Below are 5,210 nucleotides of genomic sequence, written 5' to 3' on the forward strand. Positions count from 1 at the left end.
CCATGGTGGAATGTAACGCAGTACATTTACCTAACTTTATGCCTCTACTCAGCTGTAGTAGTTTTTTTTCAGATTAAGATTGCATTTCTAAAACATGTGATCGGCCCATGGAAGCCCCAAGACGAGAATGAGAACAAAAAAAAAAATCTGCTGATCCCCTTTCAGTTTTTCTTTTTCTTTCTTTTTATTTAGCAGTGAACATTCATGACTTGTCTTGTTTTTGTGGTACTCGTGCACACGTATCTACATGCATTTGGGTTTTCTCTTGTCTCGTCTTGTGTTTAGAGTGCATTTAGAAATTAAAACTTCACTTCAGCCTCTTGCAGTGGAAATTAGTATTACAAAGACAAACCCTTAAAAATGATCCTGCCATTTTCTTTTCACCTGACGAAATGGCCACTGGAGTCAAAGAAAAACAACATAAGTCCTGTCCAACATTTTTGCCACCGGCTTTGACAGCTTACAGTTTTTTGTATCTTTTGTGTATTTTTTGAATCTTTTGTTATCTAGGCTATTCTACAAAATGATTACATTTACCTTTGCAACATTTTTGAATACTTGCCAGTTAGATTAGTACTATCAATCTATTGTCTGCTCCCTTAATATGAAGCCTCCATCAGTTGGTTAATTTAGCCTTCTCTTAACATAATTACTGGAAACTGAGGGAATCAGCTAGCCTGGTGCTGTCCAAGGTTAACAAACCTTCCCACAAGCACCTCTAAAACTACAGAAATTAATAAACTAATACATAGCCTACAGAAAAGGAGTGTGACATGTTGTGGCTGTATTGAGGATTATGTGCTGGTCTAGTTCTTGGCCCGGAGCACTAACTTTCTGGAGCCACAGTTCTACTTGACAGCAGGAAAATGATCTCCTGGTTGTCTATTCATAACTACTGTGCAAACAAGTGATCTGCATTGACCCTCACATCTGACCTTTCGCTAGTAAATCATAGAATTATATTTTATGCAACTAATCCTTGAAGTAAAATTTTTGCGTGTGACTTTTTGTTCAAAGTCTAAATGTACACTGTGTTATTGTCACTTTTACTGAAGTAAATGAGTCGAAAACTTCTACCACTGCTCTTGTCATCTCCCAGCAAAACAAATGGGAACAAGACTTGCTCTTTCACTCAGAGTCACTGACGTATTGGCTTTTTCCACCATGCCATTGGACCAGGTGTTCAGCCGCTCATGGATAATCTGAAGAGAAGATTAGGATCAGCAGGTATGGATTATAGGCTCGTCTGTGGCCGTGACAGTTTCTAAAAGAGTGTGCACCAGTAATCAGCCTCAGTCACACACACTCATACACATGTGCCAGGGTTTGGCCGAGCAATTTAACGCCTATGCACAAGGGAAGGACATTGTGTAAACATATTACTGGCCTGGTGAAACAATACAACTGTGTGCTGTGTGTTATTGTACCGCATGCAGAAAAAAAAAAATTGGACCCAGCTGCTGTTTTTGTTATGTTTTTGTATGAGGATTGTTCCAGAGGTTTGGATTATATTTGGTGTGGTTTGGTGAGGTCAGTGGGTGTGTTAGAGGCCAGTGATGGCGTCATCAAATTAGATCTGATGTTGGAAAAATCTAAATCACCTTGGTGATGGAGTAGGAGGATGTGCCTGCTTTACATCTCGTCATGTTAAAAAGTCAGTGATGGATGCAGAGTGACAGCAGCAGCAGCAGCAGCAGCAGCAACAAGTGGCTCTGTTTGGATCATTTACCCGCATTTAAGTCAGTGTCACGGCAGTGAAGGGCAGTAGGTGAAAAATGGAAAACACTAAGTCTGGGAGGAAATCATTACTTCATGCTGACAGACTGACATGTAATGTTTTCATGCTTGAGGGTAATTTGGGCAGAGGCGGGAGGAACAGATGAAAAAAGTCCCAGTGGTGGAGAACGTGTTTCCCAAGATGGGTCGATGTTCCCTTGTGTGAGGAAAGCATCTGCTTCCCGCTTCAGACCTCCGCGTGAGTTGCAATTGATTCGTAATCTAGGTGTAATTTATGACAGCACCATTGTGTGCAACCAGGCTCTGGAAATAAGTGAGGAGCAATTTAAAACCCTTGTGTTTGGCTGACATTTAAAAGACTTATTTTAGTGCTCCCCTGTAGCTCAGCTTGACTGAGTGGGTGCCCCATGTACGGAGTCCTCAGCAGCGGCCATAGTTCAATTCAGGCCTGTGGTCATTTGCCACAATTACACTCCCGGCATTTACTGACCGAGTTGAAATGGAGTGTGTTTGGATGTTGAACTGTTGCTTGAGACATTGAGTGGACTCAGGGAAGGTGGGATATACAACATTTATACACTTGCCTTTTATAGACAAAGCGATTAATAAAAATAAAATGTTAACAGGGGTTGTTTGTTTAGCAGTTAATGGGTTTTTGTCAGTGCCAGCTTTAAAGGAAATAACAGGTCTTCCATCCTCACAAATTTACTAATGGAGTTGTTTAAGGAAACTCAGTTGTTTGTCGAAACTGCAGGCAGGAAGTGAAGAGTTTGTGGTGTTTCGGATGTGTCTGTTCCAGTGCAGCCACAAGAGGGCCGTGTGAGTGTGTGCATGCACTCAGATAATGGCTGCACAAGTCTCAGCTTTATAAAAAAAAAACCTCAGCCTTTTTATTTTGATTTAGAATTTGCTGTCCATACCATAAAAAAGAAAAAAAAATTATATGTACTACTTAAAGAAGGACATTAAAGAGACATTTTACCCTTGTTACCCATACACGTGTCTGTATGCATGGGTGTGTGTGAGTGTGTGTGTGAAAGAGTGAGATGAACGAGCACAGGATGCAGGATAAATACCTGATCACATAGTGACGCTTAATCCCCCCTCTGTCATGACAGTGTAAGTGAACAGATCGTCTCCTGTCCTCCCGCCTCCTCCTCAACAACAGCATGTAATTATACTGATAAGCCTGCAGACGTGTCATTCGATATCTCAATAAGTCTGCAGCTCGTTCCCTCGTGTCTGTGCGGACTCTTGTTAAGTGTCTTATAAAAGTCTGCTGATTTATGAGCTGATAAATGACAGCTTGCAGCCCCCCCCCAACACTCACCAGCTGGCTGTGAAACACTGCACAGAAACTGCCGAGTTTATCTCCTGTACCTTAAAAGATTTTCCCATCTCTGCAATCATTTGCCACTGCCAAGCTGGTAACTCTGAATGTGACCCTCTCTACGAGTTAGACTTCTTTTCATCACTCACAGCAGCTGTTCCGGAAAGTTTTTGCTATTAAAAATCGTGTCAAATCTGTTTTGATAGATAAGATTTTTTGACTGCAACAAGTTACAGCACTTGGCAGTTTTTGCTGTTTTATGGAAGTCATCTGACTTTTCAAGGACGTCAACTTTCCAAGGATTAGACTATACTCCTCATGCACACATCCATCTCTTCCTATCATTTGTAGTGTTACAGCCTCCAGTCTCTGTTGCACCAGTCCCTCCTTTCGTCATTTCCCCTTCATATCTTGTGACATATGTAATTTCTTTGCAAGTCTGACGTGGAACCATTAATGTCTCCAGTGTGTTTTGTGTGGGTGGGTGTGTGTCAGAGCGAGAATCACGGTAGAGTAGAACGAATCATAATCGAGGATGAGAAAGAATCTCAGAAGGCACATGGCTGGATTGCTGCTTTCTTTTCGGCCCACGTGCCTTACCAGCAGTGTAGTACATGGGTAATAGGTGACCGAGAGTTCACTGGCTGATGGAAGTGAGCGAGTCATCATTAGCATTTCCCAAGTCCCACTGGCCTTATTGTCATTGCCACTGGCCTGAACCTGCACGTTATCAAACATTCAGATCAATGCCCTTGTTTATCGAACTGCTGTAAGTGAGTTAGCATTAATCCACTCTCTGTTTCGGCTCACTCAGTAGGAGAGCTCTTAACACTCCACTGTGCAATTCATCTGCCCAGCACCAAACAACAGACAGACAACACAAGTGACTAGCACTAACACAGTGGCACATATAGAGAACCAGATATTTCCTTCAGTGGTTGAGGGAGACCAAAACAGAGCTAGAGTGAGAGGGAATATTGGACTGCAGTTGAACCCAATGCAGAAGTGCCTTAAAACTTCCTTATTTCTATAGACCAGCAGGTTGCTGGTTTCTAAAAGAAATCTGACTTAAGCAGTGCATTTTTCGCTCTTAAGTGTTGGTTCGGTTCACCAAGCACAGGTGCAGGATAAGATGAGTGTTCATGTTAGTAACTCAGATAAGACAGAGACTGTAGCAGGAAAGCTCATTTGAGTTGTTATTCATAGGCTGTGGCTCTTGTTGTGGAGCAGGCAGCTGGCAGATTGCATCTACTATGATGACGTTACTACTCAGGCACTCTGACGAATTGACACAAAGAAGGTGGACAACTTTAAACATGAAATATGTATTTTCCCATTTGTATCAGTCTTTTTTGAAAACAGAGGACATGATGTACAGAGCAGAAACATATGCTGGCAAAAAAAGTGCAATTAAATGTTAGTTGAACTTGAAGGGTTACTGTCTCAACTCACTGTTAGGAAGTTGCTACATACATCTTTTTCTTCATTTTCAGTGATAGCCATTAGTAGGCCTACTGGCTTTTAGAGCATATATAAGTGTAATTCTTGGAATTTTAAGCATATTGGCCCCAAATCATTGGGAATAGCTGAGTTTAAGCCAAATCCCAGAAAAAAATGCTGTTGATTTCAACTTGTTGTGGCAACGCATAATTCTTCAGCCAGCTTCTACTTCACAACCCGAAATCCCACTTGAAGCATAATTTCAGTGTTTTTTTGGCAATTAAAATATGATGTATTGCAATTTCTGAACGTTAAAATTCTTTTTATCTTGCTTGGTGGTTTCTGCCAAGGGCTTCTCTCTCTTCACTGTGAGGCCTGGTGACTTGTGAGGTAACCTCTCCGCGGCTGATTTATACCACACAGCTGTTCTGGGATGAGCAGTTATCCTGTTGGGAAGTAGTGTGTGCGTGTCTGTGTGATGAGTGTAATGCCATTAGCTGAGATACAGAGCTGTCCAAGGTAGTCTGCAGGGGAAACACTTATGGCACTCTGACCTAATGAAAAAAGCGTTTCTACTCTTTTTTCCACCCCATTTTTCAGAATTTTTATTCCATCCTATTGACCGCCACAGTCAGAAAAGGCGGGTTACTTAAGTTATATCACAGTCGCCCCCAACCTTATCTGCCTGACGTAACCCCACGGC

Source organism: Acanthopagrus latus, chromosome 9 (genome assembly GCF_904848185.1).
Source record: "Acanthopagrus latus isolate v.2019 chromosome 9, fAcaLat1.1, whole genome shotgun sequence".
In the NCBI taxonomy this organism is placed as follows: Eukaryota; Metazoa; Chordata; class Actinopteri; order Spariformes; family Sparidae; genus Acanthopagrus; species Acanthopagrus latus.